The sequence below is a fragment of the Lissotriton vulgaris genome, chromosome 10 (genome assembly GCF_964263255.1).
Source record: "Lissotriton vulgaris chromosome 10, aLisVul1.2, whole genome shotgun sequence".
NCBI lineage: Eukaryota > Metazoa > Chordata > Amphibia > Caudata > Salamandridae > Lissotriton > Lissotriton vulgaris.
Window position 1 is genome coordinate 510578851 of NC_141698.1, and position 15663 is coordinate 510594513.

General features: G+C 46.4%; 1 protein-coding gene across 1 annotated transcript in view; it reads left to right on the forward strand.

The window, feature by feature from the left end:
• Nucleotides 1–15663, forward strand: part of GRIN2A (glutamate ionotropic receptor NMDA type subunit 2A) — a 1504071-nt gene that overhangs the window by 1477876 nt on the left and 10532 nt on the right. The window lies entirely within an intron of this gene.

Consider the following 15663-nt stretch of genomic DNA (forward strand, 5'->3'; position numbering starts at 1 on the left):
AGTGAGGGAACAAACTGTGAAAACAATCTCACTGAATTCTCATGTCAACCTCCCTCACAGTAAAGGCATGGCAACCAGTCTTGTCAGAAGTGGATAAAGCTCACTGGTGCCAGCATGTCCCTTGCAGCAGCATGAAGGGACAGTGATCCTCCTCTACCCCTTTTGGGGGAAAAAGTTGCTCCATCGGCTGAAGGAGAAAACAGTGATCACATGGGAGAGAAACAGATCCACAGACCGGTACGGGATCTCACCGGTGCACAACAGGTACAGGGGACTGATACCCTTCAAAATGCTTCCTGAGCTGTATTGCTAGTTATCAACCAAAAAGGAAGCATTCTGATTGGTTAGCAAGCCATGAGTGCAATATGATGGTGTTATCAACATTACAAGGAATATATTAATAAGTGAAAGGTAGCTTTTCAATTTACAACATTACAGAGAGACCGGAAAAGTCAGATACCATGCACCACAAAAAGCAGCTTGTCTTACTGTAAGATATTTAAATCAAACAATTGACCTCTGCCTATGAATCCTGTATTGAACCAACTGTTTCTGCAACCCTATGAAACTCTTCTGGGGGTAAACATTTTGGTTTTAAGCAGGACAATTACACCATTCTAAAAGTGTCTGTTTCAAATTAGTAATATGAAATGAGACTTGACAATAAAGTTGAATTTTAAATTACTATTAAAATGAGTCTTTGATATTTTTTTCCAGCTCATCCCAAATTGGGAGAACCAGCCTTGCCACAGTGAAAAACGACTTTGGTGATGTATCTTTGCCAGGACATGTAAAACATTGAATATACGTGTCCTACTTTTAAATACAAGGCACATATGGTCTATCTTAGGCATGGAATACTTCTAAGTATTAGAAAGGAAGGTTTAAGCCTAGCAAAAGCTTATTTTTTTGCTAGGTCAAAAGAACAGTTTAAAACTGCACGCCCACGCTGCAGTGGCAGCATCGAGACATGCTTTAAAGGGCTGCTGAAGTCAGTGGCACAATTAATGCTGCTGCCTTTTAATGGCATTTAACCTACTGGCTCTGGTTACCGATAGCACCATACACTTCAGACTTATAAGTAAAATAAATTAAATGTGGAAGCACGCCGAAATCAACGACCTCCTCAAGAAGCCCAAAGCGGACCCCAAGGACCTCAAGAACTTCCGGCCCATCTCCCTGCTCCCGTTCCCAGAAAAGGTCATCGAGAAAATCGTCAACATGCAATTGGCCCGCCACCTGGAAGACAACAACATCTTGGATCCGTCTGAGTCCGGAATCAGACGAAACCACAGCACCGAGACAGCCCTCATCGCCGCCACAGAAGACATCAGGCACCAACTAGACAACGGCGAAACATCAGCCCTCATCCTCCTGGACCTGTCAGCCGCCTTCGACGCGGTCTGCCATCGCACTCTAAAGACACACCTCCTAGAAGCCGGAATCCAAGAGAAGGCTCTTGACTGGACCACGTCCTTAGTCTCCGGAAGAACCCAGAGCGTCCGCCTCCCACCCTTCCGATCCGAAGCCACCGACATCATCTGCGGCGTCCCCCAGGGCTCATCTCTCAGCCCGACACTGTTCAACGTCCACATGGCCCCCCTCACACAAGTGGCCCACCATCACAACCTCAACATCATCTCATACGCCAACGACACCTAGCTCATCCACTCTCTCACCAAGGACCCACACACAGCCAAAACCAACCACCTGGAGGGAATGAAGGCCGTCGCCAACTGGATGAGGAGCAGCCGTCTGAAGCTGAACTCGGAAAAGACGGAGGTCCTCATCCCCACCTCCTCAGCCTGGGATGACTCCTGGTGGCCGACCACACTGGGAACAGCACCAACATCCACTGACCATGCACGCAACCTAAGATTCATCATCTACTCCTCCCTCTCCATGTCTAATGTAAATGTAGTGTATTTTGTAAAGCGCACAGCTGCCCCAACGGGGCGTCCCGGCGCTGTATAACGCTGTGGAACCCTTCCTGGCTCTCCCTGTGAGATGCCCTTCCTGGGCACCCCCAAGGTGAAGCCAGACATCCTAGTGTTGTAGGGGTCGTTGTGGAGATTAAGCAAGCTATTGCCCAGAGTTGCAGTGTGGAACCCATGATTAGAGTAGGCGCCGAGGCGAGAATTATCGAGTCCGCGGACATTGAGCCCAAGACCCTGCCGCGTCGGGACTCGAACCCTGGTCCCGGGCCTGATCTCTGCTTCGGAGTCTGCCGCTCTAACCAGTGATCCACACTTCTCCACTAAGCAGGTCAACACTGTCTCCTCCTCCTCCTACAACACCCTCTGCATGCTCCGCAGGATCTACAAGTGAATCCCGACCGAAACAAGAAGAATGGTGACACAGGCCCTCGTCAGCACAAGACTGGACTATGGAACGCACTCTATGCAGGAATCCCAGCCAAACACCTATGACGACTACAATGCATCCAAAACGCCTCCGCCCGAGTGATCGTCAACGTCCCCCGCTGCAGCCACATCACCCCCCACCTGAGAGACCTACACTGGCTCCCCATCGACAAGAGGATCACCTTCAAGCTCCTCACCCATGCACACAAAGCACTCCACAATGCCGGACCAGCCTACCTGAACAGCAGACTCAGCTTCTACACCCCTACCCATCAGCTCCTCTCCGCCAGCCTCGCCCTCGCCGCTGTCCCCCGCATCCAACGAACGTCCTCCGGCGGCAGATCCTTCTCCTACCTCGCCTCCAAGACCTGAAACAGCCTCCCTACCCACATATGGCAAACACAAGACCGACTCGCCTTCAGAAGACTCCACAAGACCTGGCTCTTCGAGCAGTCGCAGCACCACCCCCTCCCCATAGCACCTTGAGACCCTCACGGGTAAGTAGCGCACTTTACAAGTACTCTGATTGATTGATTGATCAGGTTATTGGCAATTTTGCTATGTTTACGAAACAGAGCACAAGCAATTTAGACCTGGTTTGCAGGGATGAAGTGCAGAGAGTCCAACTGCCAATAAAAATGGATTTAGCCAAAGAAGGCATACATCTGGGAGTGAAACCACCAAGAAGATGATCATTACCAACAAGCTCAAACTACTGTTTGCTCCTAAAAGAGGCTTTAAAGCCAGGTACTGATTATGGTCCCACTTATGTATTTCTGTGTGATGCTTTCTGGAGGTCAAACCTGGTGCAAATTGTGATTGCAAATAGTGCAAAGATTGCATTTGCTCACCTTGTAATGTGGAAAACATGCCCAACGGGCGTTTATACCCCATTCGCAGGTCAGAGACTTTGAATGGTGCCTTAAATGCCACACCCCACAATATAACAGTTTGTTTCTGTACATTTAGCATACTTGTGTTTGCACCAACCTCATAATCAGGGGCAACACTTTCTACCACTGTACAAGTGTGTTGCACTGATTAATAGGATCAGACATATAAGCCTCAGAGACTCTCCTGAAGAAAGCTTTTAAGGACCGCGAATAGCCTACTTTTCTGTAAATTGATTCATCTCTATTTCAGTTCTGAGCAGGATATTTCGCCTTTAAAGCATTCAATTGATTCATGAAATGAGAGCAAAAGCAGGACCACGAGAGCAGAAAAACAAATCAGATGCTTCGCTACACAGGGCGGTCCTGAGGGAACATTGGATTTACTGCATTTTCGTATTCTTCATGAGCAATTTTAATTTATATTGGGCTATACAACATTGTGCACAGAACCATGCTAGGCACTTGAGCTGTGGCAACATGGAAATTAGTTGTGGATTTCAAGCCCAGCATGTTTTTGTGGCATTGTCCTGAATGTGGTTTACGGGCTTAGTTGATTTTGATATGTGTTACAGTTGTTTCGTTGAAGCAAATATTGTAATTTTGTAAATAACCTCTACTTAAATAGAACGTATATTAAAACCGTAATACAATAGTTAGCAGTTACGATCTTATTCCTTCTGATCTTGTTGTTTTAAATAAATCTGCTTATATCGTCGTTTTCAAACGTTATGCTCAAAATATGCGAAAACTATTTTCATACAGTGGGTAGATTCTTTGTATCACAAGTGATACAATTATCCATTTGGAATATCATTTAACTTCAGGAGGATAAAAAACTGAGCTGGTCTTGCTAGGGTTTGAACAGCTCAATAGCAAGTTACACATTGATGACAGTGAAAGTCTTTAACATGATGCGCCATCTTGCCGTTTTTAAGTCGGCTGTCGTGTGTATACATGAGAACTGGAAAGTCGTAATAAACAATTAATTTGTGTTCATCACATTAAGCAAATTACTGATTCAAACTAAAATAAACATTCAGAATTTACCGACTCTGTGAAGGAGGTGGTAACCCATTCCAAACGCGAAGAGGTCCTCAAGTGACCCCTTCCCCTTTGTGAATGTAGGCGCCAACATTTTTCAAGGGCATGCACTGATCCAAAGGACCACTGCCTACTCTTAAAAAATCAAAAGGAAACGTCTCTTTTTTTCTTTTTTTAAATTCACCCCGTTTTCCTTTAAGGAAAATGGGATGCATTAAAAAAAAATAGCTTTATTTAAAAATCAATCACAGTCATGGTGGTCTGCTGCAGTAGGCCACCATCCCTGTGATTATTGGCCATTCCCAATGGTTCGCATATTGTATTGAATATTGATGAGGTAGGTCAATTGCGACCCCATTGGTACATCGCATTTTGCGACTTCCTAATTTTGAGTTACAAAAAGTCACAATTAGAAACATGTAAAATGTTTCCATCATATATGTGGCTCATAGACCCTAATTATGACTTGCCATGTTAATGGCGGTCCCTGCGCATACACAAGGGGCCGTATTACGGAAGTGCCCCAGGTGCGCAACAGACGTTTGCATCCACTGAGGCACTTTGGTATTACTGAAGACTCTTGTGTGTCCCCTTCCGTAAAACCGATAGCCAGCACTATCATCAGGGAGCATTCCTTCATTTGCATGGGGGCATGACCCATGCAATGAGGGAATCCCTTTCCCACTGCGCCCACAATGTATGACAGACGTGAGCACTGAGCAAATAAGCTGTCAGGAGGCGCACTAACAGTGCGCCACCTGATGGCAGACCTCTGGACGAGGGGGAGAGGGGGTCCCAATCACTAACTGCACCAGCCTGTATGGGAATGTCTAATTCCCTTAAAAGTGCAGGCGGGTTGCTGCCGGCACTGTGAAACACGGAACGGATTCACAGTAGCTGGTCTGTTTTTCACGTGAATGCGCTGCCCCCAGGACAGCGTTGGTTGGTGGCTGCCCTGGGGTAAGCTTGTTCCCCCTAATAGCGATATCATTAGAGGGTGTTCACTCATCTGCATGGGGGCATGAACCCTATGCAAATGAGGGAATCTCTTCACCTCTGCGCCCATGCTGTAGGACAGACGCAGACACAGAAACGAAGAAGCTGTCAGAAGGCGCATCTAAAAGGTGGCGCACTATCAGTGCGCTCCCTGATAGCAGACCTCTGCAGGGGGGAAAAGGGTGTCCCATGGTCCCCCCTCAGATATTCCATTGCAGGCAGATGCTGTCACTCACTGCACCCGCCTGCAAGGAAATCTCTAGTTCCCTTAAAAGGGTGGTTGCCTGCACTGTGAAACACAGAGTGGCTTCAAGTAGCTGCCCTGTTTTCACATGAATGCGCTGCCCACAGGGCAGCACCGGTTGGCTGCTGTCCTGGGAGAAGCTCATTCACCATAATATAGTGGATTTTCCTTGTTTGCACAAACACGGAAGGTGCGCCCTATTTAAGATATCGCCCCAATTTGAGCAGAGACCAGAATTATACGTTTTGCCGTATTTACTGGAGACCCATCTTAAATTTCCCTTGGTAAATTTGAGGAGGTAACTGTCTGAAATTTACCGGCGTAAAAGTGCACAAAAGAATCCAGAACATGCACAGTTATGTGGAAAAGCACAAATTGGGAATTTCAGAACAAGAGGTAATTATTGCACTTGGTAAATTTCAAATCCAGCGGTATCGGATTTCGAGTGGTTAATATGCCAACCTCAGCAAGACAACACGTAATGACGGCCATAGAGTGGCGATGAGACTTCTAGCTACAGATTCCTTACCTTTGAGTTTCCCCAGGTGTCCAACTGGATACAGAAGATTTTTCATGAGCAGTACTCCTGCACACCAGTAGGTAGCGTCGATCGACTCTGCATCCATCGTCGGTCTCGTCCACACCAGAAGTGACGTTGCAGTTCCTGTATAGGCGCCACCAAAGCTCTGAAGACAGTCATTTTGTTTCTCCGCCAGCCAGCGCTGGTCCCAGAGAAGGGCTATCTCAAGGTCAGTTTTTGACTGAAGTTTTTTGATGTTTGGCCAACAGTTTTTTTTAAGGTATTTCCTCCTTGTGTGTCAAGGATGTCATCGCGTAAGATGGGATTGAAGCCCTATGTAGCCTGTCTCCACCTGATGTCGGTAAGGGACCCGCACCATGTCTGTATGTGGTGTTTGGAGCGTGACTATGACCCAAAGTTGTGCTTCGATTGCCGGGCCGAGCACCCGAAGGCTTTGAGGGACTGGTCCCTAAAGCTAATGGCTGTCCGGCATGCAACTCCACGCTAGTCGAGGAACTGGTCGAGGAGAAGGTCCCATCCACAGAGCCTGAAGTCTAAAAGGTACCATTCAAATGCCTACAGGCATTTCGGTAAGTCGAGGCACAAAGGAAAAAGTCGAAGCGTTCCTCGACTTCTCGTCTGTCGGCTGACGTGATGAGGAAGCATTCTCATTTTAGGCCTCATTCCCGGGAACCTGTTATTGAACTGACTTCACCCCTCCCTCTATTTCCAGGAGCCAGAGTGACCCCTCTTAACTGAAGGAGTTCTGTTAGGCTATGCATGTCATATTTGGGTAGCCCGACTCCTCCAATGTGCATTTGGGCCCCGTGGGGTCAGAGAGGGCCCGGTCTGGATCTATGCCAGCCGCTCCAGCTCCATTGGGCCCCAAAGGATCCATACCTAGATTTGGAATGGTGCTGGTTGTACCATCTTGACCTTCCCCAACTCTGGTCCAATGTCGACGCTCCTGGTGGTAAGTGAGAACAACAAGGACCCCCTGTTTGACCAGTTATGAAAAATTCCTAGGTCAGGGACATGACATGTGAAAATAATACTTTATAAGCAGATAGTAAATTGCCTAGGTTGTTATTTTCACACGCTCCTGGTGGTGCCAGCGCCTACCAGTGATTCTATCCCCATTGTAATCCCCAACTCCGACACGGAGCCAGATGGGCATCACCCGACACTGGCAGAAGCCTTGCCTCCTAGATCGGAGCATAACTCCTATTCTCTTGGGCTAGTCCTCGGGGAAGTCTGGGAGGGTTCACTGGACCCTTTAGAGTACAAGCCCTATGAGGAAGAACATAGTATGGACTGGTTTAGGCCAGAAGCCTGAACATGTCTCCAGATGATTGTCTGCTTTCTCCCCCTACCGTGGCTATGGAGGAGGAACCTTAATTTAGAATGATGGTGTGGAGGGCAGCTGAGGTCCTTGACCTTCAGCTACTCTCAATGGCACTCAAAGCTACTCTCTTGACAGAACCACTACTCCTGTTCAATGATGTACTTACTGATGTCCTTTATGGACCTGGTCAACCCCAGTACGGGGACTCCTGTGAAGAGGACGATTGCCCTCCACCATCATCCTGCACCTGATAGGATTCTGGGCCATGTGCCCACCTACAACAGGAACTGTGACAATTCCAAACACAGGGGCAGGTCTAGGCCTGGTCTAACCCCACCAGTAATGGACCCGGTGCCTATTGCTCAAAGCGTGGCAGGGAGGCTGCTCCGACTGACTCTGCTAGACCGGGACCCCTGTGGAGGCGACCTCCATGCCCGGTCCATGAAGTCAGAAAAAGAACACCCCTCTTAGATCGGGGAAGGGGAGGCACTGACTAAGTCTCCCCTCTGCATGAAAAACACAATTGCGCAAGGCATCTGCCCCAGGAGGGTGATAGAGGCTAGTGGCTTCAAGCTCACCCACCACTCGTAATCTGCACCGACTCCGGCAGTAACGTGCAATGGAGAAACACGGAGCAAAGTTTCCACTCCTTCTTGCGGGCCTCTGGCAGCCCCCAGCTGTGTCGGACCGAGAGAAGCTGCTCTCTTCTGTTGGGCGCTCACCGGCTTCCTCCTTCCTGGTGGAGCTCGGCCCACAATCAGGCTCCTTCCTCAAGGGAGCCCAGCCTACGTTCAGGCTTTCCCTGCCAGACTTCCGGTTCGCGCCTGCTCTTGCCGCGTACAGAAGAAGAGCCCATATCTCGGGCTTAGGGGATGACTTGCAAAGTGCCCACCATGCGCTTCTAGTTGGCATTACACCCACACTTCAGGGGTACAAGAATGTAGCGCTCCCCACTCTTTCTCCCTAGTGACAGGAGAAAGGGGTTGCACTCCACCGGCTACTCCAGAAAGCACTCCTGAGGTGCAGAACACAATGCTCACCATGCGCTTGGCTGAGGATCACCCCACACAGTGCTTCTCCAATTTCCTCTAATGCCACCCACACAGCCCTGGTAAATTCCAGAGGACCGGGCTCAGGCAGGCAGTACACTGGAGCAGACTGCGGGGCACCTTAGGATCTCACTTAGGGTAAGATCTGATACCCTGTGCCCTTTTTCATGTACCTCATCAATTCCTTCAGTTTTAGCGTTTTTTAACCTTTCAATGCAATCCACTGATATGTAAATGGAGATATACATGTGAATATCCTTCAGTTGGTTGCTTGTTTTATACTCACAAGTGTGTTTTCAAGCGTGCTTTTGTATTTACCTTGTATCACAACAAAGACAGTACTGCATTTACCCCTGTGTTATGTATTTTCCTTTAAGTCGCCTCAGTTCAGCAGGACCTATTGGCCTGTCCTTGTACGACCTCATGGAATAAGGTTGTATAAACACCCCTTTTTAGATTTTCACTGTGTAGTACGAAACACATAGGTCCTGACGAATTGCCATTCTGGCAAGAAACATGTTGACCTGATCAGGGGGTTGTAGGTATCTTGCTCTGCACTCGCTTAGCATATATCTCCCCTCCCACCATTTTAATCAAGGGCGTCAGCCACGCCAATAAAGCTTATTGTGGACTGACCCACCTTTTTTAATTCACCACTTTCCCACGACTACACTTTCTCTGACACTCTTACTCGCATGCACCATATAGCTGGAACAAAAGATCTCTGATAAAGAGCCCCTTTACGGGTGCCCGTCAGACATTGCAGCGCCAGTCTGACGAGGAGCAGAACCCATATGATGAAGCATGACATCTAGCTTGCTAGGTGTGTGAGGGTTTTAGTTCCAAAAAGGGAGTTTCCCCTTCTTTTTTTTCATCTTCCACGCTCCACCGTCTTACTTTTCATCTGTCACCTTCTCTGGGGAACTTTGTACCTTTCTTGTGCTACCAGGCAGTACACTGGGTCATTGCAACAGAGCAGCAGTCCCTTCAGTTGCTAATCAGGGCAGCAGGTCAGTCCCCTGTGGCGGTTCCTCTTGGCACACTGCAGTCCACGGAGTGTCCTCTCCCAAGTTCCAGAAGTTCATTGAGTCCTACCAACATGGGGTCATAGCACCAATATTTTTACTGCCAAGTGTATTTGTACTTCCCCCTGGCACAAAGTTCTGATCCTAGTCCAAACTAGTCTGGGGGTCACTTACATACATCCTTTCAGGTGTACAACCACTTCTGTTGTTAGTGTAGGCCAAGGCCCTAGACAGACCACAGGGGCCGGATCCATCATTGTAGAAGGTAGGCACAGCCCTATTCAGATTGAGGTGGTACTCCTCCCACTTCTTCAAATACAGATCAGGCCTAGTCAGCCTAGGGCTGACTCATCCAGACCCTCTGGAGCCCCTGCACCTCCCCAGCCCCTGCCACTCCAAGGCCAGACAGTCAATACACAACAGGCAGACACAAAGACACATAGCACAGAAATGCTTACTTCAAAAAGTGCCATTTCTAAAATAGTGATAATAAATCCTCAAACACCAATATGCAGCATTTATTACCACTATTCCAAACATATCAAACTTGATCAAGCTACTCCTCTCATATCAGGAATTACCACTGAAGCATATATCAGGGAATCCCCAATGTATTCCTATGAGAGGGCAGCCTCACAGCAGTGTGAAACCAAATAGGCTGTCTGTCACTGCCAGGACATGCCACACAGTTAAGGCACATGTCCTACCTTTTGCCTACACCGCACCCTGCCCGTAGGTCTAGCTAGGGCCTACCTTAGGGGTGACTGATATTTAGTAAAAGGAGAGTCACAGACATGGCAGCCACTTTATCTGCCACATCACAGCAGCGGTAAACTGTGCGCGCAGGCTCTGCAATGGCGAAGGCCTGAGACAGGTATGAATGGCTACTTTGGTAGGTGGCGCAAGCAACACTGCAGGCCCACCAGTAGCATTTAATTTACTGGCCCTATGTATAGGTGATACCACTGTACAAGGGACTGATAGGTAAATTAAATATACCAAACAGGTGTAGACCAATCTTACCAAGTTTACCATAGAGAGAAAATTCACATTAGCACTGAACAGCAGTAATAAAGTGCCTAGAGTCCTAAAACCACCAACAACAGGTCAGAGAAAACACTGGAGGAAGGCAAAAAGTTATGGGAAGAACCTGCAAAAAGGGCCAAGTCTAACACCATTAAAGAAGATTTGTTATAACAATTTTATAGATACCAAACATGAAATGCTTATCTGTCCTCAATCAATAATTAGCACTTATTAAATGTAGTAAGGCAAACCTATGTTATCCCATGGGAAAGAGAGGCCTCCCAGTGGTTAAACATGAATATAGGGGGGGTTTCACTACCAGGACATGTAAAACATAAACCAATATGTCCAATCTTTTAATTACGATGCACCCTGTTGTATGTGCTGCCTAGGGCCTAACTTAGGGGTGACTTGTATGTAATAAAAGGGGAGTTTTTAAGGATTATCAGGGGGTTAAATTGCTGATTCAAATAGCAGCTTGTAACTACATTCAGGTTGCAATAGCAGACCAGGTACATGTTTTAAGGGGGTACTTAAACGGGTAGCACAATATGTGCTGCAGGCCCCCTAGTAGCATTTAATTTACAGGCACTGGGTATGATATGGTATACCCCTTGTTGGTAAATGGCCCTCTCTGAAGAGACTCCCCAATGTTTTTGCCTTCCTCCTCCTCTTTTTTACCTTTTTGTTGACTTTAGGACTCTAGGCACTTTACCCTCTGACCAGTGCTAAAGTGCATGTTCCCCTTCCTCCAAACATGATATATTTGGTTCACACCTGTTTGCCATATTTGATTTATTTTTAAATCCCTTGCAAAGTGGTATACCACATACCCAGGGTCTGTACTTCAAATGCTTCTAGTGGGCTTGCAGCACTGATTGTGCCACCCACAGAAGTACCCTTTAAAACCTGACTCAGGCCTGCCACTTCAGGGCCTGTGTGGCAGTTTACTTCCACTTCGAATTGGTATTTAAAACTATGTGCCAAGTCTTAAACTCCTAAAGTTGGACTTAAGTAACCCAGTGGGCAGAGTGTTATGTGACAAAAAGGTAGGATATGTACTTTGTTACTTTCTGTACATGTCCTTGTAGTGACAAACAGCCAATTTTATTTTTCACTACTGTGAGGCCTACTCCTCTCATAGGTTAACATTGGCAATTTCTTGAATGCAATTTCAAGCTGAAATTCCTGATTACAGATGAGTGGATGCTTTATGTTTCATATCTTTGAATTGATAATGAGAAACCTCCTTTACTGGTAAAGTTGAATGGCATTATTATTTTAGAAAGTAGGCATTTCCTCCTCTTAGCTCCTTGTGTGCCTTCCAGCCTGTCTCCAATACATGTATGGCTTTAGGTGATAGCTACACTTTGTGCATACCCTCTAGATAGCCACAAAGTAGTGTCATGCCCTAACACTTAGCACTGCTTAACCATTCATGGTTAGCCTGGCAGACAAGCCTTGGCTGAAAGGGGTCTGTGCACTTCTAAGACCAGCCTTTGATGTCACCTCCACTTCAAAGTCACTTTTGGGTCTCTCTCCTCATCTGATCAGACACTCTTTGGAGCTGTAACCGGACATTGTTGGCTCTACATCTGTATGGCTCTACATCAGAAGGACTAATGTGCTGCCAGGAGGAACTGCCACTCTGTTAACTTGTCTGCTTTGTTGGCATGCTGCTTGCTGAGCTGCAGGTAGGACTGCCTCTTTGCTACCTGCCTTGCTGTGCTGGCCTGCTGATACGTACTTTAGACGGTACTCTCACTACTAGTGTTGTTCAAAGACTTGCTGGCTTGTGCTCTGTTTCCCGAAGTCTCAGGGCCATCAAAGACTTCACCCCTGCCTTAGGACTCTTCTAATCATGAGTCCAGCAGCTCTACTTAGACCAGGAGCCGTGATCTTACGCTCCCTGCTTGTTTGAGGATCCGCACCTGCCTGAGTCCTAGTGGGTCTGGTGAAATCACGAGCGATTCTTGTTTCCCAAAGGTCACACTCTCTAAGCCCCCTCCAGCACGATCTTGCAGGGTTGCCTCAGCAACGTGGAATCTTTGGATAGATTTTAGATTTCAACTTAAACTACAGGTCTAAAGTTAGACTTTAGGCCTAAGTTTAGGGGATTATGGCCTTATTATGACCTTGACAGTCTCAGAGCGGGGCGCCACGCCGCCATACCACTCCGAGACCACCAAAGCCTTCAAAAACACTCACCAGAGTATGTCTTTTAAAGAGTATTCCTTTTATAGTCTCTGGTGGGCAATTCTTTGGGGATCCCACAGTGGTGTCTTTGAAAACAAAACAGCAATAGGGGTGTCAAAGGCAGTTCCTGCAAGAACTGGGGGTGTATGCAGACAGCAGGCTACAATATTCACCCCCCGGCAGTCAACTTATAGTGCGGAGGCACAAGGGGCCCTTTGTTTCCTCACCACACACTTTTCATGGCGGTCACATCTCCATGAAAAGTGTGGCAGTGAGGAAACTCGTAATATGCTTCAGCAAGGCCAAGCATATTGCAGCCTCAAGACCGCCTCAACACTGTCAGGGATCTCTGATGTGGGGCGGTTGTGGCAGTGCTAATGTGGCACTACCACCCAAGTTGTAATGGGGTGGTTGAATCACCGGTACAGTGATGCCTGCACTGCCACCATGGCTTCAGCAGTCCGATGAACTGCCGTAGTCATAGTAATGCCCTTGGACTTCTGGGGATTTTTTATGCAAAGTGCCCCAGGGGCGCATTGGACATGTTGGCCCGTTTTGTGCACCCCCGGGGCACATTGGTGTTACAGAAATGCTAGGCATGCTCGGCACAAAGCAGATGCTTGTGCGGCTCTTTCTGTAATGCAGAGAGTGCTGGCGCACATATATCGCCATCACTAGAGGGTGTGCCCTCATTTAGATGGGGGCATGAGGTAATCCCTTTGCCAAATTATAGACTCAAGCTCAGAGACAAAGAAGCTGTCAGGAGGTGCTCTGACAGTGAGCCACCTCAAATGTGGCACACTATCAGTGCAGCCCCTGATGGAAGCCCTCTAGAGGGGGTAGAGGAGGTCCTATGGAGCCCCCAGGACATCCCCTTACAGGCAGGAGCAGTCACTCACTGCACCCGCCTTCAAGGGGATCTCTAATCCCCCTTAAAAGTGCAGGCGTGTTGCTGTCCGCACAGTGAAACATGTGCAGCTGCTTCAAAGCTGCTCCGTATTTCATTTGAATGTGCTGCCTCCAGCTCATTCAATATAATACAGAGCTCTCTCCTTGTTAGTGCTGAGCGCACGTTTTAAAAGGTGCGCTTGGTGCTAACAAGGAGAGAGTTGTATATACTATAATATGGCAACAGTTCTAAAGTTAGACTTTAGGTCTAAACTCAAACTTTAGGTTGAAATTTAAATTTTCAGGTCTAACTTTACCCTAGTGAATCGTTCTAGGTGGCTCCAATGTTGTCCATGAATGAAAAGGCAAGGAATCCCATGCAATCCAACTGGTTTCTGAATCTATCTATTACACCCTCTCCATGTGTGCCTGATTCTCTTTCTGTATCTGCTTATGCTGCACCCCATGGGGTGAATTTGTATGACACTTTGAGAATTGTAGACAAAATGTGCACTCTTCTGCCATGCCTGCCTAGCCACTCTCATGCAGTGCTTGTTGTTCTTCTATGCAAGGAGCATAGAGCCAAACCTACAAAAGGAGGTTATGTTAACAAAGCTTGTGATTCAAAAAATCACATGGTTTGCTATCACACAATACAGTTTTACTACCTATTAAATACTTTTAGGAGTCAGAAAAATGTTTCGGAGTCTCAAAAGGGGTTTTGTAATCCATTACGAATTGCGAATAGAAGCGGCATAACAGGATCCTCTCGTTCCGATTTGGAAAGGTCAGGAGGTGTACATGTTAGTACTAAATTGCACCATTGAGGTCTATTCTATCCAGAATATTTCTGATTACCCCGATTCAGTCTACGTAATCTGACCCCTGTTCAATGACATTGCAAATCTCTGACTAGGACAATGTTATTCCTGAGGAGCCATTGCAAGTTTGTGTCCCAATCGGAATTCTAAGTTTTGTGGTAAGTAGTGCACTTGGAACTGCCACACCAGAGGTATTGATATTTAGAGTTTGCAATATGTCCTCCTGAATTACGTGGGATTTCTAATGAAACATAATATATCAAGTTTGAAGAAGCTTTGCCAGCTGCATAGAGCACTCATCCTGTACATTTCTACTGTTGAGGGAACACTAGAAACACAACTGGCAGCCTCAGTTGATTCACTCAAATCAAAATAAAAAATAAATAAAAACATAAACAAAAGCAGTAAATAGAAATATTGCTATCTTTCCTTTAATTGCATTTCCTTTTCAGGGATCTATGATAATGTCATTGTGTAATAATGATTTGAAGCACATCAACATTTTTATTGCAGATTTGGGTTCTAGAAATAGGTCTGCAGTTTTGATTCTGAGATGAATGGAGAAAATATAATAAAGGAGGCTCATGAATTTATCATAAGTTCTGTTCGTTAACAGTCCTTATTTAATCTCCTGTTTTATAAAATATATAACAGTTTCATTTGAGGTCAACTTGAGGGGCCTGTTTTCCTGACAATGTTTATAATGTAAAACAGCTTATCTGAGTTGAATCAGAAGAGCTGGAAAGGCAGAGTGGACTAGGGGAAATTGTCCCTGTTGGGATTACCTACTTACAATGCTGCACAAATAGCCCCTTTAGCAAGTGCATTTGCAATAGGTTATCATATTATTATACAAACAAGTTTATGAACTGGTATGACAACATGGACTGCAGTAATCATGGATTTAGACTGCTAGACTTGACATATTTCTAGTATTTTCTTTATTTTTTATTTTCTTTGGAACTCATAGTTGAACTCCAGTAATATCAACAATTGTCCTATAGAGTTGTTAAACGAGACAGTATTTTCTGTAGACGTATAGAGGGGCATATTACCAAGCAATAGGGATAATTATCGCTATTGCTTGGTTAGAGACAAAAATTTACCGCTGAGCTGCGGCGATTTGTACTGCAAATAAACCTTGGTATTACCAAAGTTTATCGCAAATGCAATAAAAATCGCCGCAATGCATGAATATCGCTGAAAAGTCAGCGATATTCATGCATTACCGAGCTAATGCCCTTAGCCATGTTATC